The sequence below is a fragment of the Chlamydotis macqueenii genome, chromosome Z, assembly GCF_036417535.1.
Source record: "Chlamydotis macqueenii isolate bChlMac1 chromosome Z, bChlMac1.mat, whole genome shotgun sequence".
NCBI classification, from domain to species: Eukaryota; Metazoa; Chordata; class Aves; order Otidiformes; family Otididae; genus Chlamydotis; species Chlamydotis macqueenii.
The window spans coordinates 38,745,535-38,772,857 of NC_141593.1; the positions used below are offsets into that span (position 1 = coordinate 38,745,535).

Genomic DNA, 27,323 nt, shown 5'->3' on the forward strand with positions numbered 1-27,323 from the left:
TCCACAGATCCTTTCTGCTCAGATTCTTATGCTCTGCCTCTCTCTGTAGTGTTACAGAGGGCCTCACTAATGTAACGTAATTTGTTTATCTCAGCATTTCTGTATGTTAAATTTCAATCCAAATTTTACCGTGACAAATCTTGCTGTCTGGTGTGGTATAAAGTTTCTAGAACTTTTAGAGGGAGTGGTATAGTTAAATTTATGAAGGTGTTTCAAATTGGAATTTAGTTTACTTTTACAGTAAAAAAGCAAAACAATAATATGTCAAATCAAAACAAATGAGTGCTAAAAATGAGCAATCAGGAATTATTCTGGTTCGAGTAAAACTGTTTTCCATCTTTTTTTTAGTTTTGGGTTGTTAGTGACTACATAGAAGTCATTTATACTACCTGTGTTCCAGGAATCAAGTTTTAATCTGGAAGGATTTGCGTGGCTGTTCTGTCATCTTTGAAAAGTCATGCAGTTTGGGAAAGGTCCCCCTCAACTTAAGAAAGGCAAACGTTGCACCCATCTTCAAATGAAAGCATCAGTCATGGAAACTATAGTCTGATTAGCTTCACTTCTGTCCCTCGAAAAATGTTGGAGTGAGTCCTGTTGGAACACATTTCTGGGGCCATGAAGGAGGAGGCAGTCATCAGGAATTGACCAAGGGTAGATCATGCCTGACCCACCTGACCGTTTCCTGTGATAACATCTGCTGGTTTGCAGACAGTAGGAGAGCAGTGAATGTTACTTACCTTGACTCCAGCAAGGTTTTGACCCTGTCTCCTACAACATTCTTATATGCAACTGGGACATTGCAGTCTGGGAGGGAGGACAACCAGATGGGTGAAAAAGTGGTTTGGACAGTTGAGCTCAGAGATCATCGTTAATGGGTCATCTGCTGTCTAGAGGCCAGTATCAAGAGGGGTATTAGAAGGAGCATCCTGGGACTTGTTGTCTTCAACATCTCTCTCAGTGACCCAGAGGACAGGACAAAAGGCACTGTCATAAATTTTAGCAAATGACACCATGCTGGTGAAACCAGTGGGTATGTTGGAGGTCAGGGCTGATGTTCAGAGGAACTGAACAACAGGGAGCTGATAAAATTTTAAAAGGACAGAGGCTAAGCCCTGCTTCAGGGGTGGCAGAACCCTGGCAGTGGTGCAGGATTGGACAAAAGGAGGTGGAGAGCAGCTTTGCAGAGACCATGAACTACCCTGTGCCAGTGTGGTGGGTTTGACCTTGGCTAGGCTGCCAGCTGTTCTTGCATTCCTCCTTGACAATAGGACAGGGGGAGAAAATAAGATTTAAAAGCTCATGGGTTGAGATGAAGAATAGGAAAATCACTTAACAATTCTTGTCATTGGCAAAACAGACTTGGGAAAAATTAATTTAATTTGTTACCAATTTAAAATAGAGTAGTATGGTGAGAAACTGACGAAACGAAACCACTTTTCACCTATCCCCTTCTTCCTAGACTCAACTTCACTCCTTCATTCATAGCTTCTCTACCTTCTCCCCACCTTGTGCAGTGCAGGGGGATGGCGAATGGGGAGGGCTACTGTCAGTCCATAATATCTCCTCACTGCTGCTCCTTCTTCCCTCATCTCCAGCATGGAGTCCCTCCCATGGGATATAGTCCTTCATGAATTGCACCATTACACGGGAGCCCCTGGTCTCTTCTCACTGAGGTCAGCTCTGCAGGTCCTCTGCTACTGAAACCTTGCCACCTAAATCAAATACAGCCAGTCACAGCCACTTCCAGCCAGGTCTAAAACTCATGAAAACAACCTGTTGTGCACCAAAACCTCAGCTGGTCAGGGAATTGCATTGCTGCAATGGCATTGCTGCTCAGGCTGACTTAAAAGAGTGGTGGGGAAATGGAGGAGACATGTAGCTGGAGGTGCACTTTTGGAAGGAGATGGCCCACACTGGACCAGCATCACTCCCAAGGGTCTGCAGCTTCCAAGCAACCCAAATTGGGGCAGGTTGCCTCAAGAGATCAGAGGTCTTGGAGGATCCAAACCAGGGCAGGAACACCCCTGACAGGCTGCAGCCCATGGAGAAACTCAGGCTGGAGTGGAGGAAATGAGTTAGAAGCAAGCAGCAGTGGAGGAAGACAAGTAGGACGCAAGGAGCAGCAGAAAGAAACCTTATAAAGCTAGCTCCAGCCTACTGCATTGCCTGTTGCTCGGCCATAGGAATTGGGAGGGACTAAGCATAACGTGTGGTGACAACAAGAGAAGTTGAGGCTGGGAAGGAGGAGGAAACGATGTTGGACTGAAGTTGAGCCTGGAGAAGGTAGAGGAAGAATGTTTCCCTAAGTGTTTAATCGTTTATGTTTTTTTCTCAATACCCAAATCAGTAAGCAGAAGTTTGTGTTAGTTGGCAATAGCTGACATGAAGTAAAATTTCCTGAGTCAAGATTGTTTTGCGTGAGACAGTGCTGTAGCTGTTGTGTGATGCAACTGCTGAAAAGTGACCTTGTGATACGCCTTTTATTAGTGCAGAACTAAGTTGCATGCGATGATTGGCAGTCACTTAAGTGTAAGCTGTATACACTACACTACATTGCTATGGCATTTTTACAAAAATCTAACAAAACTGCATTGATTTTAGAAAACCCACAAGAATAGTTCAATGAACTATTGAAGAATAAAATAGTGTCAATGAACTACATTATCCAGGTGTCCTGTTTCTAGCCATAGAATCATAGAATGGTTAGGGTTGGAAGGGACCTTTAAAGGTCATCTAGTCCAACTCCCCTGCAAGGAGCAGGGACATCCCCGACTAGATCAGGTTGCTCAGAGCCTCATCCAGCCTGGCCTTGAACGTTTCCAGGGATGGGGCATCCGCCACCTCTCTGGGCAACCTGTGCCAGTGTTCTACAACCCTCAGTGTAAAAAATTTTTTCCTAATATCTAATCTAAATCTACTTCCCTCTATTTCAAAACCATTACCCCTCATCCTATCGCAACAGGCCCTACTGAACAGTCTCTCCCCATCTTTCTTGTAGACCCCCTTGAGGTACTGGGTAAAAGCCCAAGACCAGAGTGTGTTATGATGCTTTCTCAGCCTCAGAGCATTTCAAGAACTTCCTCATTCAGAAGTACAGAGTTATCTTTTCAAAACGAGAGGAAAACTTACATAGAAATACCATGTTACAGCAATTTGGTGTGTTTTCACCAGTTCCTGATGTCTCAGATAATCCTTTGGTGGTTTAAGAACAGCCTTGGTTCAAAGTTTTTTGTTGCTTCCAGTAGAACTCCCATTTGAAAGCCACTGCAGAGTGAAGTTGTTATTTCCTGTCTAGAGTTTATTTATGCCTATTTGTCCTTTTACCAACATCATCCCTCAGTTAAAAACAGTTGGACTTTTTTACTTCCAGCTTCTTAGGTTTTTATTTTGTTAAGACCAAGTTCGGTTCTTCTAGACTCTTCTTGCAAGGAACTGGAAAGCTCGTCCTAATTACATCCTTGTACATTGCCTGTGTGCCTATTTATTATTTCTAATAGTGAGATTCCGGCCGAGGTCTGAATGAGATCTTGTGGTTTGGTTGTGGGTTTTTTTTGTTTGCTGCTTGAATTCTCACCTCAATTCCTGGGAACTCCAAACACAATCAATCCTGAGCTACACAGACCAAGGGAGCGCTCTGTATTGAATATGTGTCACTATTTCCCTGTGGCAAATACAGGAGGGAGTGTATTTACTGCCCTCTTGGCCCATGAAGATGTATTTACAACATTTGAAACTGATGTCTAGTTCTCAAGCAGTAAATCTTGAGATGTGCTAGTCTAGAGGGCATTAGAAGTATTTTAAAATATGCAAAAAACAAGCAGTGTAAATGATTACATCCATGCAATTGGGTATTTCATTCCTCTGAATTGTATGTTTACCTTGATTTTCCTGGCCTTGTAAGTCATTACAGGTTTTCACTTTTTTTTTTTTTTTTTTCCCCTTCCAAATTCTATACTCCTCTTTGTGCCTAGTAACCTTTGCCTGAAATTTAAACTTTGATCCTTTGGGGGTTTTTGTTCAAGGTTGAACTTGTACATGAAGTATAGAACAGAGTGGCAAAACAACATCTGCATTCAGAAAAACAGTCCTTAATATATTTCTGAAGTTAGAGCCAAGGAGGAGAAAGCGAGCAACTTTGACAGCATTTTTCATAACTCTATGTTTAAGCTGCTTCACATTAAAAGTATTTCAGACTAAACCCCTGCTGTTAAAGTATCTTTTCAGTCTTTCCAGAACACCTCTGAAAAGTGTGTTGTGAAGGCATGCTTAAAATTAGCTCAAAAAAAAAAAATTTGGTTTTGCCAATGTGCTTGTATTTGCCTCATGTAGAGCTAGATGCTGTGCAGTTTAAGGGTCATACCTTACGGAACTCTTGAATCAAATGGAGGACTACAAGAACAGATCCTTCCGTGCTGCCATTGGAGCTGGAGTTTGCAGATTGAGGTTATTTTGTCACTCAGCTGCATTTAAGTAATGTGAAATGGGTAGACTTGACTTTGTTATTTTTTCTATACAGCATGGCTGCCTATACACTGCACTCATTCAGCATGCTAGTGCACCTACAACTTTTGATCCTAAATAGTTAGAATATAAGTGACTTTCCATATATCCGTGTGCGTTCAGCTCTGGGGCTATCTGCTGAGATGGCAAACGTGTGGATGACAACCTGTTGTTTGTACCTTGAATAGTCCTGTGCTGTCACTGGGGACGGTGCACAAGTTTGCTTTGTGAAACAGCAGTCTGTATTTCAGGAAGCCGACTGGTATGCTGCCTGTTATGGTTCCACCAAAGTCCAATCTCTTGGGATTACAAAGTTAGCTAAGAAGCTGGGACTGATACCTGTGATTACTGTTTGGAAGGAAAGATCTGATCTTTTTTTCCCAGGAATAAACTCTCTTAAGCTTGGGTCTGCCACCGTCCAGGGAATTAGAAAATAAATTGCTTGAAGCAGGTGATTTTAGTCCCTGATAAAATTCAGCAGAGTTGAATTGGGCCATTATTTTGAGGCCAGTGTCTGTGAGATTATAGATTTTTAAATCCTGTGTCTTGAAAATGATGTCATCTTTTTTTAATGGATTTTAAGGCAGCGCTGTTAATGCAAAACTTATGTTTGGAAGGTTTTTCAGCTTTTTCTCTTTGTCATCCTGCTCTGCTGAGTTGTGTGGGCTTAATAAATTGCCATTATTGAATTCTACCAAAAGAAAGAATTGCCATTTTCATTTCATTTATTCAAGCAATTTTTTGAAGGAAAAATAACTGGGATTTTAAATACTGTGTAGCAGGTGACACGGCCTATGGCAGCCGCTCTTAGAGCTCTTGTTGAAGCCACTGGCAGTTTTCCTTGCAAAGTAGTTTCAAGATTAGATTGGCAGCATACGTGGATTAAGGGGATCAGTCTGTGTCTTGGCCTGTGAGCCTTCAGAAGAGAATCTGGGTCTGCCCTGCCGTGGGAGTGGAACTTCCATGCTGTGAAACTGCTGAATTGCTCTCTGCCATTAGAAGTGTTTCCCATAATGTGTAGAGACATTTGCAAGGAATCTGACCTCTTCCTGACGCCCTTTCGCTTCAGCGAGGGTACAGCAAGTAGCCATATACACCGAGAAATTCTGTATTTTTGCTGAAAAATGTAGCATCAGTTTCAAACAAAAAGCTGTACCACTTCAGCTTGCCACCAGCTACTTGATACTTGGAGGACCTTATGATCTTGCATCGTGAAGAGTAACTCAACTCACTCCATTTGTGACACCTCTTCACTATCTTATAAGCATACCTGATGTCAAGTGCTGTGCAGTTTGATTTAAAGAAAATAAAATAATCCCTGTGTTTCTGTTGGTGCCCAAAGAATTTGGTGATACACTTTATAGTTAAATTCACAGTCCCTTTTTATAGATATTTAAATTTCAGTCAGCTGTAGTACACCTGATTTAACTTGTGGTGAAAAATTCACATCACATGTAATTAATATGCTTGAGATACATTTGATTTAATTACTGCTGTTGCATGTGCTTATGTTCCAAGTACACATTTCTCATAAATTCTCCCAGATGATTGTCTTCAGGAGATTTGTTTCAGGATAACATAGTTTCTGTATTTATAAACTGTGTGTTTAAGTAGACTGGCCGTGTTTTAAGCTTTATTTTTGTCCCCACTACAAAAATAAAATAGATTAAGGAAATAGGGTGTAACAGTTCCTTATGCTTATAGAAATTGTATTTCAAAAAGATTGTTTCTCTTCCTCTTCCCAGCTATATTTCATGTTGCCAGTGCTGTGTCATTTTAGGACTCCTCACTGATTAAAATTGTCCTTTTCACTTTCAGAATTCACTACAAATAAGCAATGATTAGTTTTCACTGCAGTCTAGTAGCCTGATACATTTTTGTGTCATCCTATTTGCTTGTAATAGATGGGGAAACTAAAGGAGAGATTTTATGTGACTTGCCCGCTGTCATGAAGGGATTAGATAGAAGTAAATTTAGATAGAAATAAAGAATCTCTGACTGCTAGCTATTATTATATTATAATAATATAAGTCAAACTGGTTTTGATTAAGCCTGGTAGGAGTACAGTGTGTTGCTTGCATATTGGGTTTATAGAGCAGGTATAGTCTTGGCTATATTTGGTTTAATTTCTACTGTTAGAGAAAAGTAGATCACGCTGGATCGGGCAGCCTGCAGGAGGCGAGGCTGCTGCTGCCCCATGTCCATCCGGTCGCAAGGCTGAGACTGGGTTCCCAGCAGACGCACGCACGCAGCACATGTGAACACCACGCGTAGACATATACCCATAGCCGGATCAGAGGGACACACAGAGCACTCGCACAAGCACAGACAGCACCAGGGTCCTCATCCTGCTCCTCTCTCTCTTGTGCGGCAGGACTGGGTCCCCTAGTGAGACCCATCTATATATATGTACATACGGGAAGTGTGGATCCCGTCAGTAGCTGGGGTCACTCTAGCTGCCCCTGGGTCCCAGCTGCTGGCATCAGGGAATACGAGCCCCTGAAGCCACAGCCCCGCTCCAGTTGCTGGTACTGACCGAGTCATTTGCATGCACACACAAACCCACACCGAGTTGACCAGCACTCTACTGGTCCCGTAGCTGACCCTGCTGTGCTCTCACCCTTGAAAGCACACAGGATCTCTCCCACCCCCGGCTGGCTGTTAGAGGCCCCTCTGCTCTGGGCTCCCAGGCCCCTTCCCCTGCTCACCAGGTAGCACAGCTTCATCTTTGCTCGCGCTCACACACTCACTCGCATGTGCTGCAGTGCTGGTGCCGTGGACACACAGGCCGTCCAGCTGATGGTCTGACTCAAGTTGCTGCAGAGAGACCCCCATACACACACGCACATCAAATAGACAGTCCCGCACACAGGAACGGGTTAGAAAGGCGTTTAACAAGAAAACAGAACAGGCTGCGCTGGTCAGGCACAGGGCATGGCCAGACAAGTGTACTAATCAGCCCACTATTCACATGCTGCCAACCCTTTTTATCCCCTTACTCTTCTGTCTTCCCACACTCATTCGTTCCTCACCAAATCACTTAAATCCATCCCTTTTCCTCTCTTTGGTTCCGTCCCTAAACTTCCTGTAGTGAGTCCTATGCGATTCCCAGATGCTCTTCCCTTGCATCCCATAATGTGATCCACACCCCTGGACAGCAGGCCCACTTAGTCCTAAACGTGATCCTGAGGGCTGCTCTGGATGGGCCCAGAGAGGATGTTCCTTCCTTAGGAGGCTGTAGTTTGGGTTCCTGTCTGCAATTGTGTGCCCCTGTGCTCCTCTGAGCTTATGGAGATGGGCCTTTGATGGGCTGATGGCTCCTGGGATGGGCCTGGGGGTAGCTGGGGCAGGGAATTATTTGAACTTCACCCCTGCTATTGTCTCTCTGTGCTGCTTCACAGGTGAGATTTTATCACATAACCTCACTCATACATCCTATAAGAACATCAGAAATAGTTGCTATATTGATACATTTCTGTTACTCTCAAGGTTTGACGCTCTCCCCTTTGGAATGGAGGCTTGAGACTTAGCTGATGTGAACTATTTAGATGTTTATTGATTAATGAACACTCTAAGAGGAAATAGGTAGAGCAGCAAAATAGTCTATGCAAAATAATCTGTATTCTTTGCAATCAAATATACCAGTTTACAATTTTATAATGATACAGAGTGCAGATTCTAAGGAATCATGTATGTGATTACTACTAAATTACAGTTTTCTAAGTACTGAGATGTAAATCTATTTCCTGCCTCCATCCCCCGTGTTTCTTAAGAACATAAACCTGATGGAGAGTCCAGCACGTCAAGCAAGGGGATTTCCTCCAGCCTCCTCATGGACTTCTATGTACATGTCAGCATTACTATGATCTGTATGTGTTCGCACACCTACCTCTGCAAGACCCACTTTCCTCTTTTCTCCACTCAATTTGGCATTCTATGCTGTATTTGGTATTTTATTCTCCATTTTTTTCTGGATTTGGGCCCAGCTTTTCATTAGCCTTGCAGAGACCTCCTGGTCTCTGCCAAAACTCTTCTGACGTAAACAACTCTCTCATAATTACATTTTTTACATTAGTCTCAGTTTTGCTACATCCATACTCAGATTTCATATTTCGTATTGTTGTACAGGCAATGTAAGCCTTAAGTAGCGTTATCAATAGGATTGCCTCAGTGTGAGGCAAGAAGAGCTTACTGCTGTGAAATCTGCATGTCATTAATGTGGAATTATAGGGCCAGAGGTTTTTCCAGACATGAATCTAATTCACTCCTCTGTATATAGGTATGATGAATCACTTAAATCATCCTTGGTAAGATATTTTTCTGATTTCTTCTTAGGTCTCCATATAATTAGACAAGAGATTCTACAGCCTCCAAAAGTAATGAGTTTTAAAACTTCGTTATTCTTTAATGTTGAAATTGTATGTTTGTTTTGTTTGTTTGCTTTTTTTTGCTTTGTTCTTTTTTTTTTGTTTTGTGCACTAAAATCTGATCTCAGTATTTTTAGTTGCCTTTTTAGGCCGTTTACTTTTTTTCCCAGGGGACTAAATAAACTAATTTCCTTCAGTCTTTTCTCAGAGGCCTTGTATTCTAAGCATCTTGTAATTATTTGTTCTTCTCTGATGCCTCTCCCAAGTCCATTATTCTCATTGTGTCACACGCAGAATCCTGCTGTTCTTACAATGATAAACTTCATTGTTTTGTGATTGTGACACAATTATCTATCACATCTTGATTTTCAACACTAATTCCTCTGCGTTTAGTCAAAATAAAATGTCCTTTTCTGGTAACTTTCTCAACTTTCTTAAGCAACAAAGATCCTTGCATACTTCTAGTAACTGTATTGCATTGGTTTCTGACCCAGTGCCTCAGTTAAAGAATTCTTGTATTTTACCATCATAGGCTGTCTTTTGAGTAGTTAAGATAGCTGGTTAAGAAAAAGTATCTGTATTTGCTTTAAAATTTGAGAATGTTTCACGTATAATATTGCCTTTGTTGCTTTCTTCCTTGCCTTTCATCTTAACTTCAGTCTACTCTTTTATCTTTTCTTGAATTTCAGAACAAACACACTATTCCTGAAGTACAATGTAGAACCTTGTTATTCTTTTCGCCTTGCCATGGTTGTCCTTCATGAACAATATGCCGTCTAATCCAGTTGGTTTTAATTGTCCCACAGAGTTTAATGGTGATGGGTAGGACATCTGAGGATGAGAACTTCTCAGATGGTTTGGTATTTTTGGCATATGTGTGGACATTGTTGGTGTCTTTTGACATTCTGTCTTTGTTCCTTCCAGAATCCTATTGCAGTTTCCAATTCCTTCCTAGAGTCTAGTTCTAAGACAAAGTTACTCATCTTAGTCTGAAAAGGCTTCTCCCATTAAAAGCTAGGTTTTTGCCCTTTTGCTGTTGCTGAGCTAGTATTCTGAACAGCTCCTCCATCTCTGCATTTTTGAGCCATCCTTCATTCGCCAAACAGGCGCTCTCAGTCAAGAAAATTAAAACCCTTCTGCTGATGCTGTTTGTGCAGCCATGTGTTCATTTCCAATTATGCATCTGCCCCTTCTTGGGTCTTTACACCTGACTAGGGGATTGAAGAGGAAGCCACCTGTGTCTCTGATTACTTCAGCAGTCTTCTAGAAATGAAATATTTCTGATCTCTTACAGTCATATCTAACAATGTCGTTAGTACCAGGTGACTAGGTAGCATAGGGCAGGAGGTTCCCCAAAGGGGACAGTAGGAAGGTAATTAAACTCTTTGAAGCAAATAGTCTTTCAGTATTATGGAACAGAATGCTACAGGTTTGTTTGGAAGCCTGTACTCTCTTAAAGTCGTGCAGTATTTAAGCTTTCAGATTGCTTTTGAAAATGAGCCGTAGGCAGTAGCCTTCACATGGGTGCTTCTGAATATGTCTGTGGTCTTCAGGTGTATTTCAGAGCATCAGTGCAGAGGAAATTCTGTTACCTTTATGTTCTCAGTCTGTGCTCTGCAGATGAATTGGGTGGTTGCTGCGGTTTCTTTTCTTGTCCATCTGCTTGAATTGCAGAGACCTGAGACGTGTTTCTGCAGTGAGGTTTTTGCAGACAGAATCATATGCAGGGATCTGTCCATCTGTTTGGTGAAGACTTACTAGCCTGTTAATCTGAAGTGTATTTTAGCAATTGAAGCTTTTTGGAAGTGCTTTCTTTCTTTGTTTTTGTTGTCTGTTTTTCCTGTTGCTGAACTAATGTGTAGTCACAGAATAACCACCTCTTGTTTTTTTAAAGAAAGGCAGAAACATAGAACTGTTTAGGAATGGATTTGAAGGAGAAGCTGATTTCCTTTTGCAAACTGGGTAACATTTATTTCTGAAAACTTACTATATTGACTTAAATTCAGTGCACCAGATGGTGTGCATTGGAATAAGGACAAGTGTGTGGGTTTTAGTGTTGTCCCCGCTGCCCGGCTAAGGTCTCGCAGAAGGGACCTATCTTCTGCCATACATGCCCACACATAGGAAGAATCGGCTGACATATGACCAAAAGGATTATATTTTTAGGGGTGAGTGGAACAGGAATTGTTTGTTTCCACTTTTATTTAATACTGTTATTTTGAGGAGTTCAGATTCCTCTGGGTAAAACAGGCAGCAAAGGGCTAGAGCCACAGCTGCATTTTGGAAAATGCAGGAAGAGGTCTGAGGTGAGGAAAATTCGGGCAGTGATGCTACGAAGCCTGATACCTGCAAAGCCAATGCCTCTGGGACCTACAGGCAATGTGTGGGGATGGGATTTAGCTGTGCTTGCCATGGCTGAGAGCCAAGGGAGCCATCATATTGCTGCTGCTCGGCAGCCTTCGGCTACTGTGCTTTGTAGTCTCTCACATGCCGTTGTTCCCTCTGTGAACCCAACCAACACCCTCCTGCTTATTGTCCTTTAATGTTTTATGGTGTTTTAGTTCTTCACAGTAGGTATGGATTATCGATCTCGAGCTTGTTGACTCTGTGGTTGACTTTGCTTTGTTGTGTCTTGAGTTGGACTGGTGGGTTTACTGTTTGTTTTTTGTTTTTTTCCTCCTTTTTCGTAATAAGCAGATTTCCTGGATGAGCCCTTTAAAATGTTTGTCAGCGTGCTGTTACTTCTGTAAAATGAAAAATAAATCTCTATTTCTGCTTCTCAACATGTTTGGTTACCTGAGTTATCCCTGGAAACGTTCAAGGCCAGGCTGGATGAGGCTCTGAGCAACCTGATCTAGTCAGGGATGTCCCTGCTCCTTGCAGGGGGGTTGGACTAGATGACCTTTGAAGGTCCCTTCCAACCCTAACCTTTCTATGATTCTATGATTCTATGATTGGTATTGTTATTCCCAAACCATGCAGAGTTAAATGTCATAGTGCAAAGAATTAATTGGGGGGTTTTTGGACCTTCAGGTTAGGTTAGGCTTATCTATTTTGTATTTTCTCTCAACTTCGCTAGAGCAGGTATTTGCATAAGATATATCTTGCTTTGCACATGCGACACAATGCTCGTGTTTGTTTGGATGTGCTTGGAATTGTATGCAGAGTTGGGAATCTTGCTTTGCTGCTGTTATTTAGGTCCATTTCTATACTTGGTGAAAGAATTGAGGTCATAGTTTATCTGTGCGGTTTTCTATTGCTGACCTTTTTCTAGCTTTCAGTGTTTCCATTTACGGTTACACACTCTTCCCTTGAGAAAATAAGCCTAGTATGTGCTAATTTGCGTTCTACTTGATGACTTTGCACACCAGTATAACTCATGTGGAATGTTTGCTGCTTGCTTCAAGACTGTCTGATTTAAATACTTGATATTTGTTTTATGTACTCTGGCATCATACTAGGGAGTGCAAAAATCTGTTGCCATATTCTCTGGTCCAGTTTGAACTATGTGTGGAAAAACTATTTTTAGCCGTTGGGGTTTTTGTAACCTGCTTTTAAGAGGTTTTGAATGCTTCCCTCTTACTTAGAGCTTGGTGAGAGTGTGTTTGCTGCTGTAGTGTTTCTTATGTTTGTGGCTGTGGGTGGCTTACGGTTAAATATGCTGGGTTTGCAAAGACATGCCCAGAGAGCAGCACAGCAGAGTTGTCGTGAAATTCCTTTCCATGGGAATGTTAGAGGATTTGTGATGTTGGAGTTTGTCCCTCTGTTGCATCTTTGCTCTGTGAAATCACTAGTTGGAAAGTTTGCAGGAAAATCTGAAAGTTCTATTCCACTTCAGTGGAACTGGTTTTGAGGAGTCAGGACATGACATCATTTGATCCGTTCCCTCTCTCTGATGCATAGTGTCCTGCAACTTTTCCTGTATGTGTTGGAATGCCTATCTTATTGGACTAAAATAACCTTCTGATGTCAAATGGTTTGACTAGTGCCTTCCAAATGCCTGTTATGCACTTGTTGTCTTCTGATTTGTACATTTACCTTCCAGCCTGATGTGAGGTTTGCACGTGTATGCTTTGAGTAACGTAGATCGGACCTGGTGCTTGTCTTCACTTTGGGGCTGATAATCTCTTATGGTGTGTGAAGTGGTTGGTATATAGATATTTGAACCAAATTTCATACTGAGCTTTACAGTAGTTGAATGTTATTAAGTTAGTAAGTAAAACAATTAGTTTTATATGGAACATCTTATTTTCTTTGTTACTGGAGATAATTCTGAAAATATTATTCAAAAGGGAATAGCTTATATGAGTTTTGGAATTTAGTTTTTCTTTTGATAGTGTTCTGGTTTTGTTTGGGGGGGGGGGGGGGGCTAAGGTGGCAGCTTCTGTAGGAAACTGCTAGAAGTCGCTCCCCTTTGTTCAGTGGACTCGGCCGGGCCTAGGGCGGATGCACTGCTGGCCAAGGCCGAGCCGATTGGTAGCAGAATGTTCCCTGATTACACCTCTCCAATAACGTAATTAAGAAGGGGAAAACGAAAAAAAAGGGAGAAGATGTGAAGCAGCTGAGCAGGGGCAGAAAGGGGGAGGTGCGAGCCTTGTGGGCCTTGCAGGCCTCACCCTCTGGCCTCCCGCCGGGCAGCTGGGCCCAGTCTGGCTGCAAGAAGTGGAGAGGAGATGAGAAGTGAATAAGATGTAAAAGGATCCTGAGAGGCGTCTGCCAGCCTGTTGTGAGGAACGGCTGCAGATGCCAAGGTCAGTGAAGAAGGAGGGGGAGGAGTAACGCAGCTCCTGGCCAAGATTCCTCTGCAGCCTGTGGTGAAGACCATGGTGGAGCAGGTTGTCCCCCTGCAGCCCATGAAGGTCCATGGAGGGGCAGAGATTCACCTGCAGCCCGTGGAGGACCCCATGCCAGAGCAGGTGGAGGCCTGAAGGAGGCTGTGGCCCATGGAGGGCCCGCTGGGGCAATTGTTCTAGAGGGACTGCACCTCGTGGAAGAGATGAACCATGCCGGAGCAGTTTCACAAAAGACTGCAGCCTGTGGGAGGGACCCCACGCTGGAGCAGAGGAGGAATGCGAGGAGTTCTTCCCCCAACGACAAAGTAACGGCGTAAAACAATGGGTGATGAACTGACCGCGACCCCCATTCCCTCTTCCCACCTGTGCCGCTTGAGGCGGGGAAGGTAGTAGAGATGTTAAGCCCAGGAAGAGGGAGGGTTGGGGGAAGGTTATCTTTCTCCCTGTCTCATTCTCCTGCTAGTTTTAGAAATAAATGGTTTTCCCCAAGTCGAGTCTGTTTTGCCTGTGACGGTAACTTTAAGGATTTCTCCCCGTCCTTATCTCAAACCTCGAGCCTTTTTTGCTTATATCATCTCCCCCTGTTTTCTCGGAGGGTGGGGGGAGCAAGAGAGAGACTGCGTAGTCTGATCCTGGTCCGGGCTGAACTACGACAGATAGATACAGTTCTACAGTCAAATTACATCTGAAATGTCTATTTGGAAGGGTCATTCTTACATATTAGCAGAAGTTATAGGCAAATCTTGTGTTGGCTGTTCCTTGTCTGAGTACAGATTCACACATTGCTCCATTTTTTCTTGAAAGAGGTTTACAAATTTGCGATGCAACTAGCTATAAGAAATATTTTTCCAGTGGATGGAAGAGCCAGTCTGCAGGCTTTGAAAAAGGGCTTTTGACTGGGATAGAAATGTAGAAGCTACATCTTGAGCATTTAGCTTAGTTTTAGCTCATTTTTTATAGAATCATAGAATAGTTTGGGTTGGAAGGGACCTTTAGAGATCATCTAGTCCAAGCCTGACCTGTGGACAGTGTTGCCTTGTTCGTATTGCCAGATAACACGCTATTGTAATCTTGGTTGACAAAAAGTGAGATTAGTGTAGCTTAAAGCAGCTATCCTTGTGTGTTTCTTATCTCAAAAGCACACACAGAAAAGAAAAAGGATTCGAACACGGCTTTGAAAAAGTAAGTGCTATGAAAAAAAGGCTTGCATCCTTGTCAAATCCTAAGTATTATTGAAAGACAACAGTGACATTAGCCCTAATATGCTTCATGGACAGGTCTTTTCTACTTGTGCCTCTTCTGTTTGGGTTTTGTTTTGGTTTTTTTTTTTTCTTAAATGTTTGATCTTTTTGCAAAGCTAATGGGGATAACTTGTGTGGCAAAGTGTTTTGCTTCTAAGTGGAATTTCTGACTTTGTCTTCACGCAAGAAGTACCACAGTAAGAGTAAGAGATGCAAAAGCTGAAACTCACAGGAACATGTTTTTTATTTTTTCATAATCTGTTGATGTCTGTCAGTGATTGTTAAGCCAGAATGACTCTGGCAGGTAAAAGAAGAATTTTGAGAAGGAGTTTTGAGTGATATAGTTTCATCTCGTGGCAAAGCATAGTAAATGGTTTCAATTTCTGCATATTGAGCCATGCTCCTTCATTCTGCCTGAAGATGTGTGTATGTAAGAGAGTGACAAAGCAATTGGTGCAGTTGATTCAACGGTGAATTTTGTCTGTTGGACATTACTATGTTTCCTTAGTTTTATGGTTCCTTGAAGCACTTTTCTTCTAGTGGTTCAGAGGTAAGTTTACATACAGAGCTGCAGTGTTGAGAGGTGTTAGATCAGACCTTTTTGGCAAATTACAGTGCCTTATTAAGATTTGTAGGTGATTTTTTTGAGAATTGCCGTAGGGCCATAATTTTGTGCTTGTACAAGTGGAAGAGTCATTAGACTGTGCTGCAGCCTCATCTTGACAGCACCATTAGTCATTTTAGGGAGCAGTGTGAGCATGCTTAAGAGCCTGCTCACAAACCCAAACAAACACACATGTGGACAAAGTTGCTCTAGAATTACAGAATGAATTTTTTTTTGCCTGTAATATGTAGGAGGTCAGGTAAGATGATTTACTGGTCCACTTGGTCCGAAGAAGAAATCTGTGTGCATGTATGCAGACTAGTTCTTACCTTTCAGGAGTAACAGTATAAGAGAATTAATTCAGAAAGCTGCTTTGTTCTTCAAGTAGTGAAAAGTACCTTGACCATAACTGAAGTGTTAACATTGCTGCAGTTGGTGGACTGTGCTCCTGTACCCTGTGTGTTTGCATGGCAAGGTTTTGTTAGCAGGGGTGCTAACAAGGTGGCTTCTGTGAGAAGATGGCAGAAGCTTCCCCCATGTCTGACAGAGCCAGTGCCAGCCGGCTCCAAGATGGACCCACCGCTGGCCAAGGCGGTGGTAGCAACTCTGTGATAATGTATTTAAGAAGGGAGAAAAAACCTGCTGCACAATAGCAGCCAGAGGAGAGGAGTGAGAAAAGTGTGAGAGGAACAACTCTGCAGACGCCAAGGCAGTGAAGAAGGAGGTGGGGGGAGTAATGCTGCTTCTGGCCGAGATTCCCCTGCAGCCTGTGGTGCAGCCCATGGTGAGGCCGGCTGTGCCCCTGCAGCCCATGGAGGCCCACGGAGGAGCAGAGATCCACCTGCAGCCCAGGGAGGACCCCACGCTAGGGCAGGCGGATACCTGAAGGAGGCTGTGGCCCGTGGAGAGCGCACGCTGGGGCAGGTTTGCTGGCAGGGCCTGTGACCCCATGGGGGACCCGCACTGGAGCAGTCTGTTCCTGAAGGACTGCACCCCGTGGAAAGGACCCACACCGGAGCAGTTTGTGAAGAACTGTAGGAAGGACTCACACAGGATCAGTTTGTGAAGGATGCAGGTTGGAGAAGTTTGTGGAGGACTGTGTCCCATGGTAGAGACCCCACGCTGGAGCAGGGGAAGAGTGTGAGGAGGAAGGAGCGGCAGAGACAACGTGTGATGAACTGAACCCCCTTTCCCCATCCCCCTGCACTGCACAGCGGGGAGGAAGTAAAGAATTCAGGAGTAAAGTTGAGCCTGGAAAGAAGCGAGGAGTGAGGGAAAGGTGTTTTAAGGTTCGTGTTTTTTCCTCATTATTCTGCTCTCTATTGATTGGCAATAAATTAATTTATTTCCCCAAGTAGAGTCTGTCTTGCCCGTCATGGTAATTGCTAAGTGATCTCCTTGTCCTTATGTTGCCCCATGGGCCTTTAATTGTATTTTTCTCCCCTTGTCCAGTTGAGGGAGAGTGATAGAGCGGCTTGGTGGGCACCTGGTGTCCCACCACACTCTGGTACATAAAAGGAGAATCTGTTAATAGCATCTTCAAATGTGGTTGCATTAAAGTTACAGTTTTTTGGTTAGGAAACATTACATGCGTGCAAAGATACTGGAGCTGTAGTTTCACTTAACAATTCCAGTCTAAAATAACAGTAATTCAGAAGTCTGTTTTTAACTGAATTAGGTTAATGTGATTCTTTGAAATTTTTCAGTGCTACCAGATAAATCTTAGCCAAGGTTTAATGATGCCATACCATGAAATTCATGATATATTCAGGAATAAAAGACAGAATTTCTAAATACCATTTAAAGAAATTAGATGCCAATTTTCTCTCTCTTTTTTTTTTCTCAAGACTTCTTATTTTTCTTCATAGCATGTGTTGTTATGATTCTTACTGCCTTTTAAAAAAATATTTTTAAAGGTGAAAAATACCAGGACACGTACAAAGAAAAGCGAAACATGGCCATGTATTTAATAATAAGGAAGTGTCATTGATGCTCATGTCTTTTTGCAAGTGTGAGGAGTCCAAACACTAATGTGATTAGTAAAGAATTTAAATTAAACAATAAAAAAATATACCACTGGCAAGGTTTTAAAACTGAATGCAAGATCATTAGTAGATTACTTGCAACTATTTGAATGAGAGATGATTGCAGAAGGCGCTGTTATGAAGCAATTCTTGCCAAGGGAATACCTTGTGTGTCGTATTCCCCTTCTTTTCTCCTGCCCCTTCACCCTCCCTTTTTGCCTTAAGTTATTCTGTCTCCTGGACCTCTGGATGTTTTTTTCACAAGCTCATATTTACCCTTGTGCACAGGCAGATCATGAACAAATGAGGAATTTGCTGACAAGATCAATTTTGATGTTTCAGCTGCACGGACTTACTGTAGTAGTGCGTATCTAGATTGAACATAATGGAAGATTTCTTCCTTGTCAGGCTAGTGCAAAACCAGAACAGGTTGCCCGGAGAGACAGTGGAATAACCCATCTGCAGAAGGTTTTGAGGTTTGGCCAGACAAAGCCATGACCAACATGATTGGCGTTAGCTCCACTTTGAGGAGTCTGGGTGATCTCCAGGGGTCAGTTCCAATCAACATGTTTCTGACTCTGAGTCTATAAGAACCATCCAAGTATGCAAGCAGGTACCAGAATATATTGGTTTCTCAAATATTTCACCTGTGTCCATAATGTTTTTGTCTTTCCTTTATCTTCCAGCCCCACTAGTGAAAAAGCATCTGAGAGAAAATATTCTCATGTAATTCAAAGAGTGAACGTAACTTAGAAATGGTGATTGATATTATAAAATGTTTTTGTGGAACCGCTCTGGAGCTGACCCTGACTTAGCTGCAGCCTGATTGGATCTGTAGGACAAGACGTTTGGTACCAAGGACATAATGTACAGCCGTTTGCGCATTTGAGGAGTCTCATTATCACGTTAGATCTGGACTGGTGCTGTGCCTGAATGCTCACCAGCAGATTGAACAAATTAGGTGCACTCTTCTGCCAAATGATTGTTGTTTGAAAGAAATCCATTACGTGATCTCTAAGTCTGCTCTGTAATGCATACTGAAGTGCAGTGTGTGGGGACCATCAAGAAGTTTCCCTTCAAAAATGTACTTTGGATCCAAACTAAAACACAAATGTAGACCCACTCTGAGAAACTAACTCTAACAAGACTAGATGACAATCTATTCACACTTGCAAGCTGCATAATTTTTTTAATGCTTTTTCCCCTCCCTTCCCCTCTCTTCCTCTTCATTCCTTTTTTTTCCAGACTTTTTTCCCCTAGAATTGATGAGAGTTAGAAGTTCAGAGACTTTCAGAAAAGCCAAAACCTGGATCATAGATCTGGAGGAGCGAACTGTTTTCCCAGGACTGACTGTCATGTTTTTAATCATTTGCCTGCTTTAATCAAGTTTTTGAAACATTACTTCAGCTTGTAGTGACTCACTTTTATTTCCAGAGCTTGGGTGTTGTGTACTTGAGCTAAGGATCTGCATGAGTAACTGTCTGCAGAAACTGGCCTGTTCGAAAGCCTTGAAACTTCACCGTGTTAAATTTCTACTGTTGACCGGCTGCTTTTGTACACAAAAATTGTTGTGCTCGGGTAACTGATTTAACATCTTGAGAAGGGTGTGGCAGAAGAGCCTTTTGAACTCTGAGTTTTCAGTAGCTGTTATAACAGTGCCGGAGTCCCAGAAGGCTGTGAGGAAGTTTATGTTGTGCTAATATTTTAAAAGGTGAAGTGAATGACTGGGTAATTGTAGTGTGGCACCTTAAGTCAGTTCTGTATGGGATAATGGAACGGAGGTTGTGAGTTGACAAACTTTGAAAATTGCAGATCTTTCTAGATTGTTTACGGTGGAGTTCAGGCAGGCAAGGAGTTTAGGAGACCAAAATGGTTTGTGCTTTTTAGGAGGTCAGATTTACTGGTCACCATGGGTTTTTACAACTTTTATAGAGCTAAAAGCTTTACTTGTCCGGAGAAGTTCCTGTAACTTAATACCGGCAGTAGCCATCTGACAGACTGATTTGAAACACTGTGTTGAATTCTGTAGTAAAACGGTAACCTTAACATAATCTCTAGCAACCTACAGAGCCATGAGAAATATATAATTCTTCATTATTTTCATATCTTTTTTAATCCACTTCAATATTTAAAGTTAATTCAGTGGCTTCCTACCTTCTTTTTAAAGCATCTTTCAGTGAAAGAGATCACATCCTCAGTACTTTTTGTCTTGAATTTAAGAAATTAAAAACAAACTGTTGCTGTAATATAGCAAGGAAAAGGGAAACTAGCATGTCCATGCTTATAAGGCCACTTATAGAAAGGTCAGATATTTGAAGAGAAGTTCAAACTGTTCCTTTGCCTGATGGATAGCAGAGGCTAGACCAGCATGGCTTTAAATTTCAGTTGAATGCCATTAGAGAATAGAGCCTTAAATACTACACTTAAACTTGGATGTCAGAAGAGAAAGACATTCTATTGTAGGAAGGATAATCCTTCCTTAAAAAGGAATAAAAAGATAAAACAGAATAACTTTGTACTATTCCCTGGCATTATAAAATCCCTCTCATCTAAGTTTCCTGGAACATTTAAGAGGCGTCTTATTTTCTCTTTATAAAACATAAGAATGCAAAAAAATTAGGGCTTCCATTTCTTAGAGAGAAAAAGTCATGAGTGTTTTTGAAATATATTGCTTTATTAATAACAGCTTCTAAGGATAAGTGAAAGGAGCCATTGACTCTCAGACTGTCTGCAAGCAAAAGGGAGAAGTATGTTAAGAGATGAATACCTAAATATATTCATTACTTCAAGTATTGAAATATTTCAGGATTGTACTGTTCTTCCTTTAGGTTTGTCTGTGTGAAATGTGTTTTACCTTACAACTGCCCTTTTCTGTGCTATAATTCTACTACTTGGATGTGTTAAGAATAGAAAAATATTCTATGAGTTTAAGAATGCATGCTAAAAAAGATTTTACACAGAATATACTCTTCTACTAAAATTTAAGTATTGGTGTATAAAAAGAGAAGACGAAGTAACCTACTTTTACAGAAATGTGAGCCATCTGAAGTATTTTCAAAGTCAGTTCTGTCTGGAAGGGAGGCAAAAGCACTGCGGGGGGCAAGGGAACAAATAATTTAAAAATAAGACAGCTGCCACTCTACGTGTGTTTAGAAAGTCTTTTGTTTGTGTTCTGGTTTGCTTATGAGTGCATGTTTAAATGCTGTTACACTATATCCTTTTTTTCCCGTTGTCTGTATGCATTACTTGGACTGGTTTACCTGGAGGTTCTAGCTGTAAGTGTTGCATAGGGATGTGACATGTGTGTTTGGGTGACTCCCCTCAGTTTTCTTCGTTTTCTTCTGTACTCTCTCCTGTCTAATTGTGTTCTGGTGAGTTTGTTTTCTTAGTAGGGAGAGACTGGCGAGCGTGTGGAAAGCTTTGTGGTTTTGACAGAATGCATCTGGTTTTGATTTTCGTGATCTGGCAGGAATGTGTGATCTGGTTAACTTGATTAGCATCAACAGATTTATTTTTTTTCCTTAACCTGACTGGGCGCATGTGGCTGTAGCCAGGCGTTGCTCCCATCTCCCTTGCTCAGACTGTAATTTCTGAGCACGCTGGCGTTTGAGAGACAGATCTGAGGACTCTGAGCTCTGTACAGTGCAATTACTACTACTCTTCAAGTTCTGTTCTGAGCTGCAGATGTGGAGAAATGCCAGCCTTCATTAGGGTTTAATTATCTCTGGGGAACAGATTTTATGTGTAGTTGCCTTGGTGCAACTGGTTCCGCTACAGAAATATGCTTGTGCTGAAAAGTAGGTCTCAGTCAAGATTTTCCTCGGTGCAGAGAAGAGTGATGTTGATGTCCTCCCTGTCTGAGTAACTAACCTTCTCTCATCAGCTCTGGGGAGGAGCACAAGCACAAGGGTCTATCTTGCTTCCTAAGTCACTGAAGGTGTAGAAATGATTAATGTTTTGGGCTAGAAAAAAGTTTGCTTTTGGGGACCCTCTAGCAGGCAGGCAGGTCTGCTGAGGCCAGTCAAATCCAGGTAGGTGCTGGTCTGGCCAGACAGACCTCTTGCAGCTGAAAATCTGATGTGTGTTGCCTAGTGATGCATCTGCTCTGGTGCTGACAAGTGGCCATGGTATTTCAGAAAGTTCCTAACAGTGGAAGATGTGCTTGGGAATTTTTTCTCTGATCACTCAGGACTGTGCTTGGAAAGCAAACGTATTATATCCTTCCATGTGATTTTGGAGAGGACTGTGGGGCTGTCTTTACGGTATAGGACTGTGACACAGTGGCAAATCTGTGAGAAAATGAAAGTAGCAAGCCTTCAAGCCTTTGGAAACTCGTGAGCTGGTCTGTGCCACTTCGAGGTTTTTTTAATGTGAACTGAATCAGAAGTTTGTCCTTGAAATAGAAGAAGTAAAAGGATCTACAGGTGTTACTAGAACTTGATGGTTGGAGATGAGATGGAGCTTACCATGTGGGCTAAAATGCTAACAGAAAGTAGGCAGAAGTGAAAGCTGTCCATGTAGGGGGGAGAAAAAAGTTAATTTTAATCTCCTGTAAGCTACATCTATGCATTCTTACTTCCTTCTTCTTTGCATCTCTTGTTTTGTTCCATAATTTTTGTTTGTTGTGATTTTTATTTTTCTCCCTGAGAATTAAAGTTGTATAGATACAAGCTCAAATCTATTGAAGTAGCATTTAATTATAGGAATATTGCAGCTTGAAACCACTAAGATTTTATCTTTTTTTTTTTTGGTGTAATTTTGTAAGTTTTTAGTTGTGACTATAGCTTTAAATGAATTCTCATTATTAGTGGGATTTCACAGTTTCTCCACAAGGTTTTGCTGGGTTGCAGCTCTTACACGCTCTTTCTTACCTGATTTCTGTGAATGGAAGCAGATATGGGCTGCAATGTTCTTGCTGTAACTCAGAAAGAAGAGACAAACTATCTCATACTTAAAACCTTCTTGTCAATAATGTAATCCAGGTATACATCAGGTCCTTGAAAAGGAGCTTGTGGTACGGTACGTAGAAAACGTTATTTCTGTAGTTTTGAATGGTAAGAAGGGGATGGAAAACAGCTGATGCTCACCGTGATCAAATACTTTGGGATTTTAGTTACCTCATCTCTCCATCTTCCTCATTCTTCCCCAGTCTGAATAACATCTTCACATCTTGCATATTGCCTTTTTCAAGCCTTTCTAAAAAAGCCATCTAATAAATATAAGTCTATTTCAAATAACAATTGAAATAAGAGTTGTTGGTTTTGAGACTTTTTTTTTTTCCCTAGGATGAAGCTGGCAGGGGGGATAGGGATTGTAAAATCTGGTGTTTTCTGTAGCTAGGTGTTACAGTTGCCAGGCAGTGGTACATTTTTGAGTGCATGTTATACTACAAAAGATAATCAAGTTCTGTATCCCATCTATCCTACTTTCCAGCTTCACTTGCGTATAGCTCCTTTGAAACATCTGAAATAAAATGAATTAAAGGAGGATCAGGTCTCTTACTTTTATGCTGCCTGAGCCATGATTGCTTTTCTATGAGGGAGTATTCTTAGCTTGAAGCTGTCAGGTAACAATTAATGCCTCAGAGCAAATCCTGTTGCTGATCATATAACAGAATCTAGGAAGTTACTGGGGTTTCAGCACTATTTCTGTACCATTTCAATGAGTTGATGCTGTGCTTTTGGATTTGGGTTTGGGAAGATAGGAGACAGATTTTTAGATCAAGATGTGTTGCTCAGTTGTCTTGGTAACTACTAGATTTGTAACAGATGCATCTAAGTAGTAAATAAGTTATTGCTTAGGTGTCCTAGAGGCTTTTTTTTCTCCTCCATGTCTACTATTCTGCTACTTCAGCCTTTTATTTCTTTGCAACGATGTCTCCTGGAACCAGTATTCTGCAACTTGCTTCTCTTAGCTGAAGGAAGCCCATTAGAATAACAGACTGCCTGGCTGGACTGAACTGTCTGTTGCTTAGCTTGGTTTTGCTGAAGGCTGCATATTTGCTGAGGAGCCTTCTCTTGCCTTCTGGAAGACCCTTGTCCTTTTCTTGAAGTGCTCTCAACACCATCCAGATGTTTCTGTGTACCTGACACAACCTGTGGCTTGATTGCATTAAAGAATTAAAAATTTATAGAGTTTAACTCACTGAAAAATTTGTTACTTTCTGTAACACAATTAATAAACTTGATTTTCCCCTCACAATGTAATTTCAAGTTATTAAATCAGGAAGACCAAGTGACTCAAAAGTTTTGATAGATGCCAATGTTCTCTTGACTGGTATGTCTTCTATCTTGCAAGATACAGCGCATCAAGACTGTGCAGCACTGATCGGGAATACAGCCAAGTAAGTCTGTCTCAACCAGAAAGGTTGCATGAAGTCTTTATGTTTAGGCAGAGGAGGAAGATCCAAGAGCTTTTTGGACATACTAGTTCTTACTCTGTGGGAGTGAAGCTTGAGGCTTCCTACTCACTGTGAAGACAGCTGTGCCCTGCGGCTTACTGGATCTTATTTTTTAGCTCTGTCGGCAGTTGTTCCCTATGACACTATTAATGATGTCTGAAAGGAGGTAGAAAGGATGTTGAGCTTGCTGGGTCAATTTAGGGGCTTTTTGTAGCACAGGTCTAATCCCTCTTTGTTTAAATAGAGAGAAATAAATAGTTTTCATTGCTCTAAAGATGTCACTTGTGTAAAGGTAACACCATTTGCATTCAGAATTCATTACTGAAGAGTCAGCATTTTCCACTCTGCTCTCTGAGGCAATTCTGCCCTTTTTACAGGGGAGAAAAAATGGTAAAATACAATAAACCATATGCTCAGATTTAGTAAAGATTCATTTGTAATAATTGTTCCTATGATAGAGATTGAAGCTAGTCTCACATTGTAATATCGATCTTAAATGTTGTTATGTTTTGTCTTTGTTTATATACTTTTTCAATTTCTCTTTCTTCTTTGGAAATGGATTTATTAGTAACCGTGGTTTAAATACCAAAGTAACAATTCCAGTGGTCAAAATTTTAGATTATCCAGCTGGTAAGTTAAGATGTAATCCATAATACATCCAGGAATAAAACCAGCAGTCACTTGTCAGAGACTCACAGCAGAGTGAAAGAGAACCCCAGATTTCCTTAGCTTCACTCTTATAGGACTTTTCCTTACGATGCTTAATCATTCTGGTTGGTGAGAGCAGTCAGATTTATTCACTCAACCAGTTAAAATCTGGTATTTGGGATTTGGTTTTTTTTAAGCATCTTTGGTCGTTCTTTATTGCAGAGGTTGCCTGTGGATCTTGTCAAGATTTTTCTCAGCTGCTTTTGGTTCATGTCTTCTGTTTGGGCCATAATACCAGTTAACCTTCCTCTAGCAGCAGATGAGTGGCTTTAAATACTTCCAGAGTCCATTGCTTCTGTTTATGTAGGCAGAACTTCAGTGTTAAAAGGTGATGGAAAGGGTCTGTTCGTTTTCTGTTGGAAGCACACTCTGTCTCCAGTACCCTAAAACATTACCAGCCCTGTTCTCAAGAGACCTTTGTCTCTCTCTTCTCACTCATCTTTAGGCACTTAAGAGATCTGGCCTGTCTACACTGAAGGTTACTGAATGGTATTTCTTTCTTAAGTTTAAATTTTAGTTTTGAATGAAATGGGAATTGGAAGGGGAGAGAAGTTAATGTTCTTTGAGAGCTCATTAACTCTGATAATTCTAGATCTATTTACTGTTACCAAAAGTCTGGGGTTCTTTTGTGTCAGGTGAAGGTTTCTCTCCCCTTTCGTTACATTGGGGGCAAGCATAGGCCTGGAGGAAGGAGGCTCATGGGCAGGAAATGAAAGAGCTGATTTTGCTTTTTTTTTTTTTTTATCCCATGTCTATTCTTCGTCATTGACTTCATACTGATCATCAGCTGTTCAGTGTGCTCACGTTCAATGAAACTGGAAACTGATTTTTTTTTTTTTTCAGATGTTCAGTTTGATAATTTGGATGCCTAAAGCTAATTATTACTTTTCTAAAATAATTTCTTGTGAATTGGAGACTTGCAAAAAGCTGCTTCTTCTCTGTTTTAAGTCCATGTTAAAAGCAGATGGGGGTGATTTGCATAGGCAGTAAATAATTTCTGGTTTCAGTAAGCTGTTAAATTTGTAAATTTTAAATAATAAAAATAATAATAATTTATCTTTTTCTTCCTAACATACTTTTCAAATCTTATTAAAAGATCTAAAGACATTTTTTAGACATTTTTGTAACATGGTCTTGTGTCGTTTCACCAGTTTATGTGCTGCAGTAGGTGAAAAGGGAGTATGCTTTTGAAGACTTGCAGCGAGGATGAAGTTGTGTTACCAAAACAAGAAGTTCAAAACCAAAAGTAGGTACATAAAATTTAAAAATGGAGAGTTAAAAATACCGTTAAGCAAAAACTTTGTATGGTCCTAGTACTCTGTTATCTGTGGTCCAGGGAGTGATGACATTTCCAGACTCCCCAAGAGAGTTGTGTGACTTGTTCAGGTTTCTTTGGTTATGATGTCACTTTAATTAAAATAGATATTTAGGACCTGATGTAAACAATTTTAAAATTGGAAGCAGAAATTTGTGTTCATTCTCTGTGATCACAGGGTTCGTCTGAGATTATGTGGTTTGGGAAGTCTGCTGCTGACACATGTTCACCCTTTCTACCACAGAATTTTATATTCTGGTGAAAGCCTGCTGTTTAGAAACGGTAGCAAACTGAAATCTGATGTATGATTTGCTTTGAGTCACTCAGGTGCATACTGCGGCTTAATCCAGTTCACTTCCATTCCACTGTGGCTAGCGTACTCCATTTGTTATTGTTCCTTATGGATCTCTGATGTTAGTAACATATTGTTTCATTGTGTTATATATGGAGAAGTTTATAACTACTCATCTCTAAACAATAGATGTAATTAATGTCTTCCCAATAATTTGTAGGGTTTGTTTATTTTTCTGCTGCAGACTTAAATCCTGTAACAGTCCTGTTCTAGTAGCTCAGTGGTTCTTTGGTCATAAATTCATGGGTTTGCATGTTTTTCCTCTGTTATGTCGAAAGTTTGACTTTTTATGTGCTTTCAGTTGTGCGGAAACCTAAATGGTAAGCCAGTGAGTCTTGTGCCACAGTACTTGATCTTTGGCTCCTTGTAGTAATCTTGTTAGACACAGGACTTCCTTGAGGTGCCATGCCCAAGCCAATGTTGTAAGCATGGGCCAGTGCTTAAAAGAAATAGTTTTTTATTTTAATAGCAGTATTTCCTTCCTTTTTATTAGGAATCTGTGTACTTTTAGGCTAGTTGTGGTCAGAAAAGGCTGATGCAGGTAGAAGCTTGTGAAATTTACATACCTTAGTAGAAAGCAGAAGGCTTTTCTGTTCCTGTATCTGCACAAGTCAAGCATTGATGTATTGCTGGAGTCTGGAAAAGCATAGGTGCTTTGTAAAATTTCTCAGAGAATGTGCCAAGACAACTTACACTTGGGGCAAGACACCTTTGCTAATTCAGTTGGAAGTCTCCCTGCTTTTAGTGTGACTTGGAGTTATGGGTAAGTATGTTCAAAGGATACAGAAGACATGGGTAAATATGTTTGAAGTTTTTTAAGGAAGACAAAACTATTTTTTGCTTACATACTCAGCTGGCATACTAACTTTTCTCTTGCAAAAGTTCTGCAAAATAACAATTATGCTTCTTATAAATGAACATATTAATTTAAAAAATGTATGGATGTAAATACCCCTCACAGTGATACAGACTGAGGCTGATGTGGCCAAGGAACAGCTGTGGGGCATGGCCCAGGCAGC

At 41.2% G+C, this 27,323-nt stretch overlaps 1 protein-coding gene across 4 annotated transcripts in view; it reads left to right on the forward strand.

Annotated features, from left to right (window-relative positions):
* The window catches only part of APBA1 (amyloid beta precursor protein binding family A member 1), an 89,723-nt gene that overhangs the window by 21,673 nt on the left and 40,727 nt on the right, over nucleotides 1-27,323 (forward strand). Inside the window, exon 1 of one of the 4 annotated variants that reach the window (XM_086770257.1) lies at nucleotides 453-584. The exons of the other annotated variants lie outside the window; for them this stretch is intronic. The gene's annotated coding sequence lies outside the window, so the exon portion shown is untranslated. Of the gene's footprint in view, nucleotides 1-452; nucleotides 585-27,323 lie in introns of those variants that run through there. 4 annotated transcript variants of the gene reach the window in all.